The sequence below is a fragment of the Phoxinus phoxinus genome, assembly GCF_949152265.1.
Source record: "Phoxinus phoxinus genome assembly, chromosome: 24".
NCBI classification, from domain to species: Eukaryota; Metazoa; Chordata; class Actinopteri; order Cypriniformes; family Leuciscidae; genus Phoxinus; species Phoxinus phoxinus.
In genome coordinates this window covers 22,636,516-22,658,542 of record NC_136899.1, presented here as the reverse complement: position 1 = coordinate 22,658,542, position 22,027 = coordinate 22,636,516, and positions in this window count along the sequence as shown.

Below are 22,027 nucleotides of genomic sequence, written 5' to 3'. Positions count from 1 at the left end.
TTCTGGCTGATGCGTGTGTGTTTTCAGAAGACACACTCCTTGTGATTCCTGTCTGAGGCTGCGACTTTGTTTTGGCTCTAGACATCCATTCCATTTATCAAGTTTGTCCAGAGTATTATTTAATACAGTAAAACACAATTAAAGTGTAACATATCAACATTGGATACATTTTCTGAGAAAATACACAATGAGTTGTTTTATTGAGAAAATACCAACGCTATCTCACGACCAATTCATACGAATTTGTACGAGTGATTAAAAGGTGGCTAATTCGTACGAATTTGTACGACCTCACTCGTACGAATTTGTACGATTTGTCTAAACCCACGTGACGGTTGGGTTTAGGGGCGGGGTCAGGGGTAGGTCATTCGTATGAATTCATACGATTTTGACAAATCGTAAAATATGTACGATTTAGCAAAAAACTTACAAATTAGTACGAGTGAGGTCGTATGAATTGGTACGAATTAGCCACCTCGTAAAATTCGTACGAATTGCCATGAGATCGGGTTGAAATAACAAGAAATTCACTCTCTCACACTCTGTTAAACTATATATATTTTCCACTGTTAATATTTACTTTCTGATCTTTCTAACATATTTCGTTAATTATAGTGTACCTATAAAGTACATACATGTAGGTATTAGGGAACTATGTAAAGTTTGGGGAATAAAGGGTAACAACCAGGAGAATTAAAAATATATACTGTAAGTTTTATAGAACTAAGGGGTACTTACTATTATGATACAACGATCTTATTTGGGAGAAATTTAGCAAGAACATACTGTACACTGCGTACCTTTTTGTAATAATGGTGGACCAGTATATACAGTAGGCTTTTTCAAAAATCACAGGGTACATATCTATGCATTTATACAGTAATCTTTTTAACAAGAGTGCACTGAAAACTAAAACTATTGCAACTTTTCTTCAAATATTGGGGAAAGATACTCTTGTTTCATGTAGTGGTTCTTGTTACCCTCTTGTTCCATGTAGTTACAGGGTAAGTACATTACAAATACATACACAATCTAATATCACTGACTCGGAAACCTTTATTTGAAAAACAACTTAATCCAAAACAGATTTATAACACTTCTTTTTCATTTAAAACACCTTTTTTTAATCAACAATTAATTAAAGTCTTGATAGAAAGCATGTTTTGTCACCCCTTTTTTCTCTTGTTTGGCTTCTTCCTTCTGTTCCTCTTCTTCATTTACTTTCTTCCCACTGATGAATCTGAAGAAGAAATCATGTCTCTTGCTATTCTGTATTATGTATTAAAAGAAAATGCAGTACACACAGAAATACATTTCATTTACGTCCCGCAATGTTACACTTACTCTGTTAGTACTGTACATGGATCAAGAGCATATTGTCCAGTATATATATTAAAAAAATTATAACGTTTTTTTAATTTATTTTTTATAGCAAAGGTGCAGATGTTTAAGTTTGGGCTTACATGTTTCAAGGCAAGTACAATAAAACTGTCGCATGTTTTATTGCACTTGCCTTGAAACATGTAAGCCCAAACTTAAACATCTGCACCTTTGCTATAAAAAATAAAATAAAAAATAAAAAACTTTATAAATGCATAGATATGTAGCCTACCTTGTATTTTTTTTAAACTATACTGTATGTATTCGTACACCGTTATTACAAAAAGGTATGCTAAATTGCTCCCAAATATAACATTGTTGTATCATAATAGTAGAATAAGTACCCCTTAGTTCCTTAATAACACTATAAATATATATATTTTTTAATTATCATGGTTGTTACCCCTTTACTCCCCAAACTTTACATAGTGTCCCCTTATACTTCCATGTAAGTACTCTATAGGTACACTATAATTACCTAAAGTTATGCTGTAAATTCGTCTTTATTACACAATACTTTCCGGCTGCAATCTAAAGCGTTACCGTTATGAGAAAAAACATTGATCATATTTTACCGTTTTTGTTGCCAATTTTTTTTTAAGAAACTGAAATAATGTAGTGTAACTACATTAGCTACTTTGCTACTTTGCACAGCCATTTTGCACTGACATTCAACCTTCAAACATTTAGATTGTAATTAAATGTAAAAGCAAAATATATATATATATATATTTTAAATGTGATTTATTAAGTTATGCTGCTAGAATTTATATATTTTTATGAATTCCAAACATGGAATAATGTGTTTTAGGGTTGATAACTTGGAAACTTTGCAAGGCTGCAATCACATATTTATGATTGTTGGTAATAATTTAAAACCTATGACAGTTTTATGATTTCTAATCATCCCATTCCATTTCTTGATGGGTACACGTTTTGATTAGAGAGCAAATATTTTGCTTTTTGGACTGTATAGTATTGTTTCACTCCTTAATTCCTTAACAATATTGGTTTGTTCTGACATGTCATGTATTAAATCTCTGATCGCATGGCAATTCTATATATAAATCCTATGCTTTCACATGATAATCACATGGTATTTTACTGGTCATTGTGTGTTCTCTTTATAATGTAAATACCACATAAGACAACTTCATCTTAAAATATATCAAGCACATGATATATATTTTCGAGAACTTAATTAAAGATATTCAGTGGAATTCAATTTTGGTCACACTGTGCAACATTTCCCGGATAAACTGGTTTTATTCATACAATTTTCCCACAGAACAGCCAGATTATCCCCAAAGATGGATGTTATGGCAAGACGGTTAATTAGTAGTTTACTTAACTATAGATAGTGAATAGATGTACTCATGACTGTAAGGGGGCGCACGCTTCTCTGTTTTCTCAGGCTCCTCCACAAGCTTCCTGGCAATCCCACCCAGTAATGTGAGCCAGAGCAGTTTTATTTTAAGTCTGTTTCAATGACATGTCATGGTGAACATTTAAAATGCAAGATTAATGATTTATATTATATTAGCCCCCGGTTTCGCAGACAAGGCTTAAGCTAGTCCCAGACTAAAAAAGTATGTTTGACTGTTTTAACTGAAAGCAACTGCCATTGTTTTGTCTCAAGATGCATACCAGTAATGCATTTTTTTTCTAGGTCACGTTTATTAAATCTACTTAAATATCTTAATTAGACTACGGCCTAACCCTGGCTTAATGTAAGCTTTTGTGTTCTCTCACAAAAGTTGTGCGTTCTCCCGAGAAACTTTGCATTCGCTCACAAAACGTTTGCGTTCCTCAAAGAAACTTTGAACTGTGTTCGCTTGTAAAGGACTCAAAAGTTGTGCGAGCGAATGCGGCATTTTTCAGGTGAACGCAAAACATTTGCGAGAGAACGCAAAAGAATTGACATAATTTTTCCTCACATCTCCTTTATTTATTTTTTCATCACCACGGCTGAATTCCCCTATGACGTTGTATCTTAGCGCGCTAGACTCTATAGGTATAACTTACCTAAAGGTACTGTATACCATTTCTAGTCGTGTTCCCTGAATTATTCACTCATGCAGGGGCTGCTTCACTGCGTTATGTGAGAAAGGAGTGTTCTTTATAAAATAATCACTTCAGAAATAGTTGAAATTGCATTTATTAGGATTAATGGGATATTATAAAAAATTATCCAAACTATAATAGCCTATCCTACACATTTAAAAATTGTATCATATATTGCTGCCACAATAACGGCCCATTACCCATAAGCCCATTGTTCGGAGAGGTGGAGCTGTGAGGAAATATTGTTCTTGTATATACTTTCCAGCATTTCAGTAACACAAGTGTACATCGTACTTACGCTGCTCGGCAGTGATCAAAAAGGATTTAAACAGTGAAGTTTGAAGTGATTTCTTCTTGTAAACTTAGAGATGTGGATTCGGACGGCAAATAAATTAGCACACGCACACGACCTTGGTGTTTGTCAAAAATCTGTTTGGCCAGGGATTTTTACATGGTGGGAGAAAAACACTGACATTCTGGGTTCAGACGACAATAAAATCATAGACTAACCCCTGTAAATGTTGAAAATACCGTACGACCCCATGAGAAACTGTCCGAATAGGGCTTAGCTGACTGTATGCTTTCACTGGTCTTAGAAAGCGTTCTGCTGGTGGCGCCGTCTTAGAACAACTATTGGCTGTATCTCTGCTATAGTTTGAGCAAACTCCCCACCACAATCATTCCTTTTAAATAGACTCCAAAGCCTTTACTGCTTAATGGTTTTCCAGCTGATCTACCTTTGGACAATATAATTAAAAATCTAACAACAATCAGTGTAATGACAATTTTATTCTTTGCATGAAAACACTTGAATTAGCCTAATTGAAAACTGGGTGTATTACAACTTCAGAATTATATTCCTATAGACTGTCAACAGTGATAAGGTGCAGCTAAGAGTCGTCCAGACCAGCCTTCCGAACATATGACTTAAGGGCCTTTCACACAGGACGCGGAATGCGCGGCGCTGGCCGCTGGGTTCAGCGCTGCCCTTCAGATATAACACGTTTTGCGCTGTGCTATGCCAATTCCGACACACACAGTACTAGCCATTCATCCATTTTGATTTCCGTGCTAATTTGGATGCCCCGTTTCTATTGGCCGCTCTGGTAATCGTTACAGAGCGCAATGGCAAAAGTTGAACTTTGACCGTGGCGTGCGCCCACTTGCACTTGCGCTTTGGTCGACGCAGCAACAAAACAAAACGCTTTTCGCGTCCTGTGTGAAAGGCCCTTTACAGAAGGTATAGTTAACTAAGAGCGTTTCGGGAAACATGTATTAACGATAAGGTACAGCTTAAGGTATAATTTAAGAACGACGTAGCGTCAGGAAGGTTTAGGGAAATCCACCCTACGTCCCTCAGGGGTTCCGTACTTTGCAAATGCAAAGTTTTTCCGGGGAATGCAAAACATATTGGCATATAACTAATATGTATTTCCATTACCATGTCAGGCTCCATATTATAACAAAAAGTGGAAACTTAGATGCTATAGAAACACATAAAACAAAAAAAAACTTCCAGCGCAAACCCACTTTTGGCACAAAAAAAAACGATACGGTCACGATTTACTAAAGACTTGCAGTGAAAAATTTGCGCTGAAAAGGTGTGGACAGTTATTTTTTCCCTTTCAAAAGCAAAATGTATCTAGCAAATGTGGCAGGGAGGGTGTTTTTGTTTTGTTTTAATCATTGATATTGATGGCCAGTCTATCCAATCATCGGTGCTCCTGGGCTTTAAAACCGCAGCGCAGTTACCGCTCGTCAGGCGTCATGTTTTGAATCACCGCGTCATTAACGCGCTTCCGCCACTGCTTCCTGGAAACCGGATGCGAGCACCCGAGCCGGTAAGGGGAAGGCGCTGCTAGTTGTTTTTAGCTCCTGAATTGTATTCAGTTATGTGAAATGCGTTCTTTTAATGTACCTTAGAGACACCGCTTCGCTTTGAAGAGTGTGCTGCTGTCCCCCGCTGCACAAGCTCGTTAGGATTGTTATTGTTTGCGTGTACTGGATGCGCGTACGGAATCTGGATGCTGGAGAAGGTAGGGAGAGTTTGCTAATCGTGCGCTGTTGCATGACATGCGTGCCTTTGAAGTGCTAGTCGTATTTAAGAATATGTCCTAATCTTTACCCTTTCTCAGTTGTGAGAACCTGAGTTCCCTTCTAGAGAAAGCTACGTTTCTGTTTCCTCGACGATCGGTATGTATTAGTTTTACGTGCGTATTAATTTGGAGAATTTATCTAGCAGAGTAACAATCTTATGTTGTTTATAGGTCCATAAAGGGCTATAACTCATTCCAGACGGGGTTCTTCGTGTTCATTTACGGCCGCAGTGCTGTCCTGTTTCAATTCGGCTGCAACTGTTACTGTCAACTGATCCAACTGCACGTTGGGGCTTTAGTTGATTTCTTTTAGTTTCGCTTTGACTTTATGTAGTTTTCATTTTTCTTCGAGTTGAGATTAACTACAGAGATTGGTGCTAACATCTGAACTGCCATCTTTGTTCCTCTCTCATTCTAATATATTTTGGTTCTTTCTATTTTGTTTTTTTTATTTGTATTTGATTTTGCTTTAAAGTTGAACTCTTTATTTTCTTATTATTTTCTGAAATAATAGTTCGTTTCTTTAACTCATTCCAAATTGTTGGACCGGTTTGTTTAACCATTTTGCTGGAAGTTGTGTTTTTCCTTTATTGATTTCTATATGTTTTGCTGCCATTGACATTGGTTATTTTTGCCCAACTGTTTACTTCAATTCATTAATTATAGTGTTTTGGTTACTTTGATTTTGAGCATTTATAATCCTTCCAACTAGTAAAGTGCCTTTCTTTATTTTATTTCTGTATTTGATGTATATTCTTCGTGTGTGTGTTGGCAGGGCCTGAGCACCAGGGGCAGAGGATTCTCCTTTGGTGACGGTATCTTTCTCACCGTGTGCAGTGCTTGATATTAACACGTGTGCGTGTGTGTGTGTGTGTGTGTGCGCGCACAGTGAAGTGCAGTGGTCCTGCGTCTGCGGGTGGCATGCTACGACTCCCTGCCTCGGTGCCTCTTGCCCCTGCCTCGACCAGGTTCTAAACCTTTAGGGGTTCATTGAATTTGAACGAAGTGCCTGATATCCTTTTTATTGTTCCCTTTTTAGAATTGTCAATAAAAGTTTTGTACCATGACCCATGTCTCTGACCTCATTAGGTGATACGAACCTGTGTGTGCCTTTTGTTGGGCTTATTCTAATTCTTTGGGTGAAATTCCCAGAGTGGCGTAGTCGGAATGTGAATGATACAATCTTATTAATTATAATTCTTTAAGAAGCCCCCGTACACTGCCCTCGTGTCACACGCCACATCTTGGCGTAGTCGGCAGGGTGAATGATACAATCTTAATTATAATTCTTTAAGAAGCCCCCGTACACTGCCCTCGTGTCACACGCCACATCTTGGCGCAGTCGGCAGGGTTCACCATAACTTTGAGTCAGAGACATTGGTTTTTTTTTGTATGTTCTTTTTCTCTGTGTTTTGTGGGTTGTTTTTTTGAAACAGGACAGCAGTGCATTGTGCCGGAGTTGTTCCAATTGGTGTCTTCTTCCTTGCAGTGGTAAGTTTCTTTAAAAAGGAAAAAGTCAATTAACATCAAAATGGAGGATGAATTACAAGAATTGAGGGATTTGGTAGCCCAGTTGAGAGCTGACAACGTAAGGTTGCAGCAGGCACAGGCACCAGTTGGATTGCCTGGTCCTGATGCAGCCTTGCCCGGTACCTCTACTGCTCCGCCTGTGGCGCCTCAACCACTTGGTACGGTTGCACCTGAACGATTTGTTTTTGTACCGCGAGATCGACGCTGCCCAAAATTCAATGGCAAATCGGGTTTGGATGTTGACGAATGGGTTGAGGAGGCACAGGCGTGTATGAGGGTGCGCCACATGTCAAATGCAGATCAAGCTTTCTTCCTTTTTGACCACTTAGAGGGAGAGGCAAGAGAAGAGATAAGGTATCGTCCTGATCTAGAACGCGGAGACCCTGATAAGATTATTAAGGCGCTGCGTGATCTTTATGGGTGTTCCCGGTCTTATGTAGCGTTACAAGAGGCCTTCTTTTCCAGGAAGCAGCAGGAGGGTGAGACTCTGCTAGAATTTTCTCTTGCGCTTATGGGCCTTTTAGAAAGGGTTAAGAATCGGGCGCCGCATGTCATGCAAAATGCAGAAAATTTGTTGCGGGACCAATTTGTAGAGCATGTCGCTGACAGCACCCTTAGGCGAGAGCTGAAGCAGTTGGTTCGCCGCCAGCCCACTGCTACCTTATTGGAGGTTCGCGGTGAAGCAATTAGGTGGGTACAGGAGGGGATGCCTGGAGGGTCAAGAGGGCGTAGTCAGTCGGTCCCACTAGCATATGGTATTCAATATGGGGTACATGGTGGAGCACCAGTTGAAACAGCTGGGTCGCCACAGCAGTCAGAGTTTGGTGAGCTGAGGGAAATGTTACGACAGCAACAGCAGCAGTTGAATCACCTTACTCAAACCTTTGCCCGTCTCCATCCATCTAATACACGTAGTCGCTCCCCTCGTTCTGGTCCAGTTATATGTAGGCGGTGTCAGAGACCGGGCCACTTTGCTCGTGAGTGTGATGGGCAACGTAATTTCCCAAATCCCTCCCAGCCGGTGGCAGGTCCCACTACAGCTGAGAATGGACGGCTACGTCCCTCCCGGCCATCGGAAAACTAGTTCCCACCAGGTCGCAGAGTCACCGCCTGGGTGGGGAAGTAATTGACTCAAGTAGGATAGGTGTACGCAGTTCAGTCCCCCATTTAATCTCCTCTTGTCCACATGTGGTTGCCCTTATGGGAGGTGTTTCAGTGTCCTGCTTGGTGGATACTGGTTCTATGGTAACAACTATCACTGAACGTTGCTTTCGACAACATTTTGAACCATGGGGTCAGGATCGTCTTCAAAATTGTCAGTGGCTACAGCTTCGAGCAGCCAATGGGCTTACTATCCCGTACATGGGATATTTGGAGCTAGATGTGGAGATTTGTGGCAGGCTTGTCGTTGGTTGTGGTGTACTGGTTGTTCGGGATCCTCCTGGAGGCATGAGTGTGGATGTCCCTGGGGTACTGGGGATGAACATTCTTGGCCGGTGTTATAAGGAGCTTTTTGGGCAGCATGGCACCTCCCTCTTCGACTTACCTGTAGTTACACAATTACCAAGTGTGTCGAGTGCACTGCAATATTGCCAGCAAGTAAATGCTAGAGAGCGCTTAGATCAAGTAGGGTGTGTACGGGTGCGTGGACGCGGGGTGTGTCGCATACCAGGTGGCACTATCAAGCTAGTGGCGGCAACCTGTTCGGCCCAATATTTTGGCAGTACCGTTTTATTTGAGCCCCCTGAGTCAGGCCTCCCAGCTGGGCTTTTAGCATCACCTGCTTTGGTAAGAGTAATTCAAGGGACTGTCTATGTGCCGGTAGTGAATGTCGGCACCGTGGATGTGATGCTTCGCCCTACCACGGTGGTGGGTAACCTTAGGGAGGTTTACGTAGTCAGTTTGCCAAGAGGAGTCGTTGAAATAAAGCCAGTAATTGCCACTGTCCAGTCCCATAGTGTGCAGGAGAGTCCCTTGTCCCAACAGATGGAGTCTATTGATTTATCGGTTTTGTCAGAATCAGAACAGGCTCAGGTTAGAGCTCTGGTGCAGAAATACGAAGCAGTATTTTCAGGTCATGAGAACGATCTAGGTTGTACTCGCCTCATTTCCCATGACATTCCTTTATTGGATAATGTCCCAGTGCGTCAACGATACAGACGGATACCCCCTTCTGAATATGAGGTGGTAAAAACCCATATTCACCAGTTGTTGGAGGCTGGAATAGTTCGTGAAAGTTGTAGCCCTTATGCATCGCCGATTGTGCTAGTCAAAAAGAAGGACGGTAGTCTGCGTATGTGCGTAGACTACCGTCACCTGAATGCCAAGACTAGGAGGGACGCATTTCCTCTTCCTCGTATTGAGGAATCTTTGGATTCACTAGGGGGGGCTCGCTGGTTCTCTACACTGGATTTGGCCAGCGGTTATTTGCAGGTTCCTGTTTCAGAGCCGGATAAGTCCAAGACTGCGTTCTGTACGCCGTTTGGATTATTTGAATGGAACCGTATGCCTTTTGGACTGTGCAACGCTCCGAGTACGTTCCAGAGGTTAATGGAGAGACTATTTGGTGATCAGCGGTGTCAGTCCCTGCTTCTGTATCTTGACGATGTTGTTGTGTTTTCCTCCTCCGTTGCCCAGCATCTAGAGAGATTGGAGATGGTCTTGAGTCGGTTGGAGAGGGAAGGACTCAAGGCAAAGCTGGAGAAATGTGCTTTCTTCAGGCCAGAAGTTAAGTACTTGGGGCATGTTATATCGGCGCAAGGGGTGGCAACAGATCCAGGTAAAATCGAGGCTGTTGCAAAATGGCGTTGCCCTGAGACCGTTTCCGAGTTACGAACGTTTCTTGGCTTTGCGAGCTACTATAGGCGCTTTGTGGAGGGGTTTGCCAAATTGGCAGCCCCTCTGCATAAGTTAGTTGCTGAGGTGATGGGAGGTAAGTCAGGTAAGCGAAGGGGGCAGAGTCTGATTTCTGTCTGGACCGAGCACTGTCAGACAGCATTTGAGGCCTTAAAAATAAGGTTAACATCCACCCCAGTACTGGCTTACGCAGACTTTTCCAAACCCTTCATTCTAGAAGTAGACGCTAGTCATGGGGGGCTGGGGGCGGTTTTGTCCCAAGAATTTGAAGGGAAAACCCGACCCATAGCATATGCCAGTCGTAGCCTAAGGCCCACTGAGCGTAATATGACCAACTACAGCTCAATGAAATTAGAGTTTGTGGCGCTCAAGTGGGCCATGGTTGAAAAATTCAGGGAATATCTTCTAGGGCACAAGTGTATTGTGTTCACGGATAATAATCCCTTAAGTCATCTAGCTACAGCGAAGCTCGGAGCTACAGAGCAACGTTGGGCTGCAGAGCTAGCCGCTTTTGATTTTGAGGTGAGATATAGGTCAGGAAGGAGCAATGGTAATGCAGACGCTCTCTCTCGCCAGAACCCGGTGGTTCGAGGTCCGCTTGGGGGTTTGGCTGCAGGTGTCGTAGTCCCTGAGTTGTTACAGCAGGCCATTGGCATAGGATGTGCAGCACAGGTAGATGTGAGGGCAGTGAGTGCGTTGCCAGGCTATTCTACTCATGACCTGCGATCTATGCAGGAGACTGATCCTGTTATCGGACCGGTAATAAAGTTCTGGGAGCAGGGCCGGCGGCCGGGGCCCGAGGAGCGGCATCAGTTGATTAAACCATGTTTGACTCTCCTCCAACAATGGAATCGATTAGAGACGAGGGAAGGAGTGTTGTATCGGAAAGTATTTCGTCCTGACGGAGGTGAAGAATGTTACCAATTAGTGTTGCCTGATGTTTTGAGGAAAGAGGTTTTGATGCAGCTCCACCAACAACATGGGCATCAAGGGGTGGAGCGCACCAGTGAGTTGATTCGGCAGCGGTGCTATTGGCCAAATATGTTGGCTGATATTACCTTTTGGTGTCAAGAATGTGAACGTTGTCAGCTCGCCAAAGATAATCGGCCAATAGCTCGGGCTTTTATGGGCCATTTACTGGCTTCGAGGCCTAATGAAGTCCTTGCGATTGACTTCACTGTGCTTGAGCCCTCACATTCCGGACAGGAAAACATATTGGTGATGACTGATGTGTTTAGTAAATTTTCTATGGCGGTACCTACACGAGACCAAAGAGCTGAGACCGTAGCCCAAATTTTGGTTGAAGAGTGGTTTTACAAATTCGGTGTTCCGGGCAGAATTCATTCAGACCAGGGCCGGAACTTTGAGTCCGCTCTTATTCGGCAGCTTTGCGAGCTTTATCAGGTAAGGAAATCTCGTACCACCCCATACCACCCGGCCGGTAATGGGCAATGTGAGCGATTTAATCGCACTTTGTACAACTTGTTGCGAACCTTGCCGGGCTCTAGGAAGAGGGACTGGGTGTCTTGTTTGTCTCAAGTGATATTTTGTTATAATACCACTCCCCATCAAGCGACAGGAGAGTCTCCACATTACTTAATGTTTGGGCAAGAACCTCAGTTGCCGATCGACTTCTTGCTTGGTAGAGTGCCAGAACCGGCCGCCGGAAGCGTACACAGCTGGGTCATAGAACATCGTAGGCGGTTGCAAGTTGCCTTTGAGGGAGCACGTGAGCGCCTGAAAGCTGCGGCTGACCGTCGCAAGAGGCAGCACGACCAACATGTTCGCGATCTACCTTTGTCAGAGGGTCAGTTAGTCTACCTACGAGATCATGCAGTGCGGGGTCGCCACAAGATCCAGGACTTGTGGAGTTCGGTGACATATCAGGTGATCCGGTCCCCTGAGGAGGGAGGTGCTGTGTATGCCATTGCGCCAGTTTCAGATTTGGGCAAGGTACGCCGAGTGCATCGTTCTCTGTTGAAGGCTTGTGTCCGGAAGGACGTTACGCCTGTCAATCAGCCTACAGGTGTTGTGGAAGCCCAAGATGACCCTCAAGAGTATGATGACGATTTTATGTTGTTGGCGCCAGAGACTCCTCAGATTGTTCAGGGTATGGGACCGTGGGGTGTTGGGCGCCCAGCACAGCTTGAGGTACAGGAAGAGCGATGGCCTATGGACCCACCTCCTGGTGGTGTGGCTTTGAGGGAGTCAGAGGAACGGGGTGTAGAACCTATAGTGGGAGAAAGTGAAACTCCTCCCAGTTTCCATAATGAGAGGGGGGTCTCCCCTCGGCGCTCGGGCCGAGCCGGAGCAGGTCAGCATTCGAATTTGCATCGTCTCCCCCGGGCTGTGGGAGAGGTAAGGAATCGAGTAACCGGTGCTCCTGGGATCGTAACCCATAGCATTTCAGCCTTGTTTAGACCTTGGAGTTAGTAAATTGGAGGGGTGTCTTGGTAATTGACATTAGTCCATCGTCGGGGCGCCGATGCAGAATGATGGGGTAGATGTGGCAGGGAGGGTGTTTTTGTTTTGTTTTAATCATTGATATTGATGGCCAGTCTATCCAATCATCGGTGCTCCTGGGCTTTAAAACCGCAGCGCAGTTACCGCTCGTCAGGCGTCATGTTTTGAATCACCGCGTCATTAACGCGCTTCCGCCACTGCTTCCTGGAAACCGGATGCGAGCACCCGAGCCGGTAAGGGGAAGGCGCTGCTAGTTGTTTTTAGCTCCTGAATTGTATTCAGTTATGTGAAATGCGTTCTTTTAATGTACCTTAGAGACACCGCTTCGCTTTGAAGAGTGTGCTGCTGTCCCCCGCTGCACAAGCTCGTTAGGATTGTTATTGTTTGCGTGTACTGGATGCGCGTACGGAATCTGGATGCTGGAGAAGGTAGGGAGAGTTTGCTAATCGTGCGCTGTTGCATGACATGCGTGCCTTTGAAGTGCTAGTCGTATTTAAGAATATGTCCTAATCTTTACCCTTTCTCAGTTGTGAGAACCTGAGTTCCCTTCTAGAGAAAGCTACGTTTCTGTTTCCTCGACGATCGGTATGTATTAGTTTTACGTGCGTATTAATTTGGAGAATTTATCTAGCAGAGTAACAATCTTATGTTGTTTATAGGTCCATAAAGGGCTATAACTCATTCCAGACGGGGTTCTTCGTGTTCATTTACGGCCGCAGTGCTGTCCTGTTTCAATTCGGCTGCAACTGTTACTGTCAACTGATCCAACTGCACGTTGGGGCTTTAGTTGATTTCTTTTAGTTTCGCTTTGACTTTATGTAGTTTTCATTTTTCTTCGAGTTGAGATTAACTACAGAGATTGGTGCTAACATCTGAACTGCCATCTTTGTTCCTCTCTCATTCTAATATATTTTGGTTCTTTCTATTTTGTTTTTTTATTTGTATTTGATTTTGCTTTAAAGTTGAACTCTTTATTTTCTTATTATTTTCTGAAATAATAGTTCGTTTCTTTAACTCATTCCAAATTGTTGGACCGGTTTGTTTAACCATTTTGCTGGAAGTTGTGTTTTTCCTTTATTGATTTCTATATGTTTTGCTGCCATTGACATTGGTTATTTTTGCCCAACTGTTTACTTCAATTCATTAATTATAGTGTTTTGGTTACTTTGATTTTGAGCATTTATAATCCTTCCAACTAGTAAAGTGCCTTTCTTTATTTTATTTCTGTATTTGATGTATATTCTTCGTGTGTGTGTTGGCAGGGCCTGAGCACCAGGGGCAGAGGATTCTCCTTTGGTGACGGTATCTTTCTCACCGTGTGCAGTGCTTGATATTAACACGTGTGCGTGTGTGTGTGTGTGTGTGTGCGCGCACAGTGAAGTGCAGTGGTCCTGCGTCTGCGGGTGGCATGCTACGACTCCCTGCCTCGGTGCCTCTTGCCCCTGCCTCGACCAGGTTCTAAACCTTTAGGGGTTCATTGAATTTGAACGAAGTGCCTGATATCCTTTTTATTGTTCCCTTTTTAGAATTGTCAATAAAAGTTTTGTACCATGACCCATGTCTCTGACCTCATTAGGTGATACGAACCTGTGTGTGCCTTTTGTTGGGCTTATTCTAATTCTTTGGGTGAAATTCCCAGAGTGGCGTAGTCGGAATGTGAATGATACAATCTTATTAATTATAATTCTTTAAGAAGCCCCCGTACACTGCCCTCGTGTCACACGCCACACAAACATTATTTAAATGAATCATGCAAGGTGATTTACTAATGTTTGCGCTAGTAAATTTTCTGGTATTTGCGCCATTATTTAACACCCAATAGAAGCATGTTTTAAACCAGACACTAATTTGCGCTACTTTTGGTAGATTGCGTCGGTCATTATGGAAATGATCTGACTGCGTCTGTGTTCTTTAATTTGAACTTTCCACTCCCATTGACGCTTTTATGGGATTGTGTTCATACGCTAATTTGCCATGTTTAGTAAATCTGGCCCTTCCTCTCCTAATGTCGTCCCATGTAAATCATGCTGGGAACTAGAAATCCACTGTTTAGTTCCAGATGGCAACACATATTTTTACAAATGTAAGTAGAGCGAACATAAATAAATTGAAGAAGCATCAAAAGAAAAAGCGTGCATCCTGTAATGAGATTAATAATAAGTCATGGGAACAGATATAGCACATGGCACTGTTTTCTGAGACTTATCAAGAGAGATCAAGAAGGTTCAGTACAACTCCAACTCTCTGAAGAAAAAAAGAGAGAAACAACAGCCTAAGTCTGAGGATGAGCACGCATTTATCTTGAGGGGTTTTATTTCAGCGGAACAATTTACTAGAGGGAAATGTGAATACTGGGATTTATTTACTGACATATAGTATACAGTGGAATATACAACGGTAATGATTCAAGAACTGAACCGTATGGGACTGCGTAAAAAACACCACTGAGAGAAATTTGTGTCTGGCAGCAAGATAAGATTTAAATGAGAGTGCATTACCACTCACACGAACACCAGAGTTTATCTCTGAGCCAGTAAGACCTGCTGTATCAGTTACAGAGCTCAAACAAGAACACTGCATGGAAACAAGGGAAATGTGATAAATAATCTTTAATAGTGCTGCTTCTGGGAGAGGCAGATGGAAAAAACAGGAATAAACCGGACAAATGCAATTTGTGATATGAAAGCTGCAATGCATATAGACAATTTTTTACTGGCTGAAAAGTGTGAAACAACAGTTGTTAAAAAAACATGTCTCGTTGTTGCAGAGAAGAAATCATTGCTGGCTCCTGCTAGCTCTTAGTGGGTAATGAATTAAACTTGAATACAGTGCTCCTTAAGCTTGTTAAAAAGAAGAGTGCTTAATTGTGTTTCTGTCATGACAACTCTCTGAAGAGGTTAGGATAACGGATATGACAATGTTAATGTATTTGGTATTAGCGGAATGGATGTTACGCTGAGGCTGCTATTATTGCTGCTGCTGCAGAGGAAATACAGGGACTTGCTACTGCCAATGCATACGGACACACTGCTGTGAGCATGTAAGATATACTGCTGCTGCACAAATATATAAAAATTACCAGTAGCAGATCTATACAGGTGGAGCTGGGGGAGGTAGAGGTTTTCTGAGAAACTTTTAAAGCACTGCAAACTGCTATTTTAATGTTGAGCAAGCTCATTGGCTGCAAATACACAATGAACCAATCAGCTTGTGCCGTGTCCTCTCTCTGGATCCCTGCCGGGCTACTCCTGCTTCTGGCTCCTCCCACCATCATCGGGGCCCTGTCACTCCTCCAGAACCCCCGTGTTGACCAACATACTAATGCACATGTAAAGTACTTCATTATAATTATAATTTTAGTGTTAGTATAATTTTAATTTATATATTTGAAATGTACTGAATTCCAACTTTATAATCACAAATGTGTAATTTTATAATAATAAATTACATATATAAATTATATATTACATATAAAGATGCTTACTATATAAAAAATATGGTAATACTTAAATACTACTAATAGTATTTTACACGTCACATGTAGTTATTATAACTATAAATTATGCATTGCATGCAACTTACCCTAAATCAACTAACCCTAACCTTATGGTATGTACTGTAGTGTGTATTAATATTACTCAGTACTTAAGAGTACAATTACACTGTAACAAGGACACCAAATAACGTATAACCAAAAAATACTTAAGTCCTGCTTAAGTGGGTCAGAAAAAGTACTGTAAAATTCAGCTAATTGCATTTAATATAAATTTAAACTGCAATTAACATGCAAATACGCATCTGAAAAAAATATTCTAAAGTTTATTATTTATGTAAGCAGTACTTTTTTTTAAAAGTATGCTAAAGTAAAAAAAAAAATCACGGTCACACATAAAACTTTCTGAGTGCCACCTCAATACATAATACAATATCAAACCAAGTGACATCTGTAAACAAATGATGCACAAGCTTTTTCTTATGCAATGACATTCAGAATTTATTTTTGGGTCTTAAGTGTACAAATAGTTTCGGAGCCATTGTATGACGCAAATATATCCACAATATGCTGTCATATGCAGACAGTCCCAGTTGACATGCCAACAGTTGCAGTGGTTATTGTATCTTATCCCCCTGCAGATCAGAGAGGATGTTTATGAGTTGTATACTCGCCTCTTGGTCTCCACTGATGCAATTTCTACAAACTCCCACCCATGCACAGTCAAGATAAACAAACACAAATAAAACAAACACTCCGAAGACTTATTGTACCATTGCACTGTCCTTTCACTGACCTTAAATAGCACAGGATGTAGCAGAAGAAATTTGCCAATATTAAAAATGCACAAGGGAACAAGATTTAGCTGGTTAGCTCATTAGAGGCTATATATATATATATATATGTATATATATATATTTTTTTTAAACAAAGTTTGTTGAACAAAACTACTGTGTGTACTGTATTTATGAATGAAATAATGAATAAGCAGGTCAGTTGCCCTCCAGATTTGACACCCCTTTTCTAAAGTGCTGACTGCTGCCATCTAGTGGTTTAACTTACGGTGTGAAGGATCATGTGTTCTTATTGCAGTCAGTATGAAACACCTCCATATCCACAAGCATGCGTTAAAAATGTCACAAAGTCTCATATGAAGCATTGATATTATAGGTTATGAAGAAAATGTGCCTATGCTAAACACTGCCACGATGATAAGATGTTTTTAATGACAACCAGAGCATTGTTATGTGGTTTCTAAGGTGTTATGATTTTTTTTTTTTTTTTCACATTTGTTTATGGTTGTTTGGGTGTTTGCTTGCTGGTCCAAGCCAAAAGGGTCCACCCACTATTCTCAGTATGATATTCTGTTTCCTATTGGGTCCCTATATTTTATGCAGGTATCTGATATCAAGTCTGTGTATTTTTGTTCAATGTAACCTTGGTGAGCACAAGAGACGGTCACACATTATAATAGGTGTCTTCAACTCCTATGCACTTAAGAATTGTATGGTAAAATGTACTTATTGTGGTCATGTTATATTGGAAACCCCTTTTGCTGCTATGAGTGATACGGGTTTGGTTAGGGATATCATGTCTGGTGGTATGGGTAGGTTTAGGGTTGGGTAAATGGAATAGTTCACCCAACAATGAAAATGATCCCATAAATTGCTCACCCTTAAGCCATCCTGTATACAACTTCCTTCTTTCAAAAGAACAAAATCGGTGTTACAGTAAATATGAAATAATATCCCGGCTCTTCCCAGATTTGTAATGGCACAACAATACTGTACTGTAATTGTAGTTTTTAAAGCTCCAAAAAGTGAATCCATCCATCATAAAAGTAATCCATACGACTCCAGTGTGTTAAATAACTGCCTTCTGAAGTGAAGTGAAGATATACTATAATCACAAAAACTGGGATAATTTAAATTTTGGGGTGAACTATTCCTTTAAAATTTAGGGTTGAAAACACACTAACTTTATGTATGAGCAAAAGCAATAGTGATGCTTGCCTTGGCAACATCACCAATTAGCAAATGAACATTTACTTCATCTCAAGCACACATTATCCCCATTTGTGTGTGTGTGTGTGTGTGTGTGTGTGTGTGTGTGTGTGTGTGTGTGTGTGTGTGTGTGTGTGTGTGTGTGTGTGTGTGTGTGTGTGTGTGTGTGTGTGTGTGTGTAGGTGTGTGTGTGTGTGTGTGTGTGTTTGTCATCATGGCGTTGGCCTTCGGCGAAGCAAGTGTTCCATCCCAGACAGTTTGCATTTCTAATGCTTGACTGAAACGGTAGCCCAGCGGTAACACACAGCACTTTAATTCTTTATTTATTTAGTTTTGTGCTGCATCTGATCTCCTGTTCTAGAATTAATTACTTAATTAGCATAGTGAATTAGCAAACGATTATGATGCATGGAAAAGTTCCAGCAACACCCGGCACAGTTTGGGCATGTGCATCCAAACGCACGCACACACACACACACACACAAACACACACGCACACACACACACTAGCTGGGTGGCTTGCAGGCTTGTCGCCAGTAAATTAGAGGGGCTGTAATAAAATAGAACATTTTAACAAACAGCCGCTCCAAAGTGCTTGTGATATTGTGCCCTCTGTGCGAGACGTAATAAAATCTCAGCGTTAATTTATTAGCCAAGTTGTACAGTGCTAATGAATTAATTCTTCAGTCTCACCAACCACCTCATCAATCAACCTTATTTCTTCAAGCATTACATTTCAAATCAAACATGGGCATTTATTCAAACTGATCTATGATCAACTTCTGCTGTGGTTCACTGATAAATTATAAAACTAACTTAACTGTTTACATTTTATTATGAAAATGCACATGCAAAACTTGACGCCAAAATGTTAGTTTTGAAATGTTGCCAAGGTGTTGCTATGTGGTTTCTGGGGCATTCTGGGAAGTCACTAGGTGGTTTCTTACTCGTTCAAGTCTAAAGAGCTGCCCCCAAGTCTGATATATAAATTATATATATATATATATATATTAGAGGTTTGTTTAAATCTGTAATCCTAATATGTGCTATAGTAATAGTGACGACTGCCTTAGAAAAATGCTCCTATTTTTAGAACAGTATAATTGCGTAGCTGTTCATGACAGCCGATTAGCAACAGCAAAGGTACGAATTCAAACTCAGTCCCGTATGAACACATCATAAGTGACATCAGCACACCTCTGAGCGTCATCTGCCGGTGTAATTGCAGTAATTAGTGATGTCTATAGGGACCAGCGACGGGAATGAGCCGGGATGCTGAGGAGATCCTCTGAGAGATGTCAGATGCCCATCAGAGCCGTGCTGACGTGACTGACAGCTCCTCTGTCTGTGCTGAACACCAGAGAGACCAGTGAAAGCACAGCTGTAGGTCAACTTCCAATGTGACTCAATTTGATTTACAACAGGCTTGTGATACTTCCGTTCATAGAAATGTCCAGCCCTGGATGGTGATGCATTAAAATGAAATAAAAATATGTTTTTATATTACCATTAAATAGCAACGGTCTACTGATATTTGTTGTGACACCAATTAAAACATTACAATGCTCATGAAAACTTTTGTTAACGCTAAAGTAAATCCATTTAAATCCAGTAAATCCAGCAAAATATTCAACAGCGATGCCATAAACGGACGTTCAAACACAAAGATGGCTGCACGTTTGTTTCTCCGGCACTTAAAGGTGAACTACGGAGTTTTTTTTCCTTAACTGAGTAGCTTCGGAGTCATTGGAATGGTTATATTACTTTTTTTCGAGTTGAATGGTGGTCGTCTCGCACCCCCCTATCGCCTATGAGCGCAAAAACCACCCTTGCAACTTGGAGCATCAGGAAGTATCGTGTGATATCAGGTCTTGCGATGTAACGAATTGCTTTATAGCAAAAACTTTACGTTGTAAAGAATGTCCCGTCTGCTTTGATGTCGTTGAGCTACTAGCCTCTAGTATCTGAGAGTCACCAACGAGTTTTTACGACAGTGTTGTCAAATATCTATTCCGAAGCTGTAGGTGGAGCAAAAAGCGAGAATACAGCGAAGAAATTTCCAAAACTGCATAGCCCTGCTTTATGGTCTATGGTGTGTGTCCGACGCAATACGCTGTGTTTTGCTAACTTTCCTCATGCTCACAACTGCTCATTAGCTGCCGCCTCTGTAGATACACTGGTAGCACAGTGTTGTTTGGTGATGTAAAGTGCGAAAATCTGGCAATGAAACACACTTATTATCGTGCTTTACCAGAGGAAACAACGAGAGAATCAGTACCTGTACCTGAGGGCGGGACAAACTGTCACTCACATGACATCACAGCATTAGCAAACCAAACAATCCAATGATCCAGTCAATTTCAGATGGACCAAATCAAGGACCAATCATTTGTGTTGTTGTCGTTGTTGCTGTTCAAGAAGCTTTAAACGTCATAATAGGGAAGAAAAGACTATTATGACTTCCATTTCATGCCAGCTTTAAAGTAGCCAGAACAGCAATGCTAATGCTAGCTAAAAACTGCTGAATGTACCTTTAATCTATGGACCCTTTTCACATTTCCATGGTTCTCAGAAGCGGAAGTCGGCATAGTTGGGTGAACTTTAGTAGTGGTGAACGGGAGATGACTGCAGTGCAAATATCATTTCTGTCAGGACCACTATCGTCAAATATGATTGACAATTAGCATATAGTTTGGATTGGCGGTATGGTTCAAGTTCTGGGTGAGAACTCCCTTGCATCCATGCAGCCTAGCATGGGTAAGAGCAGGAGAGCAGCAATAACCCCCCTTGGGGCAAACAGAACAGAACCAACATGAATGTATGCAGATATCATTAATTCAAGATTTATAATTCAAGAATTTATTCTGATTCAAGGGGAATCATAATGCCAAATCCTGACTGCATGAGAGGTGGAGCTGGGGAGGGAGGAGGGTAATTCACTCCTGAGAAACGCGACAGCTGCTGATAATACTGAAGGAGCTTATATATGTATACAGTGATAGGCGTCGTATTCCTATAGGTAGATGTGGATCAGCTGATGTGAGCTTGACTAACGTGACCTGCCTGAACTGACGCTACGCTTGATTTTGTATTTTTATTTGCTCCAATACCAAAAAAAAAAAAAAAAAATCCATGAAATCTTTGCTACAACTTTCCAGAGGGGAAAATATTGAGAGATTAGATGTCAGAGAGAATGATGTCAAATTTGCTGTTTCTCCCTTTTGTACATTTGTATTACTTTTTACATTTGTTATATTGATAACTATGGAAACACATCATCACATCAGTCTGTGAAAAGGGTCCATAAATAGAATTTTTTTTTTTATATATAAATATTGCAATTTATAGACTTTGAAATGCTAAAAATGTATTAGTTCATGTTAAATTAACATCAATACGATGTAAAATTATTCCTTGTAAAGTGTTATAAAAAATGTACATTACCTTTTACATTTGTTATGTTGATAACTGTGGAAACACATCATCACAGTCTGTGAAAAGGGTCCATAAATATAATATTTTTTTTAATAAATATTGGAATTTATAGACTTTGAAATGCTAAAAATTTATGTTAAATTAACATCAACCTAAAGTGTTACCAAAAATGTTTAAATGATTTAATGTCTCAAGGCACACACAGTTCCATCAAGCATGGACATTTGAGACATCTGGTAAATAAAATATGATTTTATCATATCAGTGGGCTAGAAATAAAAACAAACAAATGAAAAGCATCCTTTTTTCAAGCCGCATGCAGGTAGTGAAGTTTTGTCATGCAGCTCACAGCTGTAACACGGAAATTAAAATCAGAGTTTCCCACTGACTTCCTGGCAGGCCAATCAAATGCCTCCAACGCGCGCGCGACTGCGACCCACCTCCAGCCCGCCGACGCTCTCGGAAACCAGCACCACAGACCGCGTCTCATCTGACGACCGCTAGGAGCTGCATCGCCAACAGTACAACAGTACATACAAAAATCAGCTTTATTTTGCAAATGTAGATATTGTAACAATGGGAGACCGTTCCCAGATTTCGTCTAAAGTTGCTTCGCACACAGCCGAGGTTAACAGCTCTGAAATATTAACCAGCCATGGCGATAGGCAAATCTCACTATGAGCAATCTGCTCGCTGTCATGCCGTGC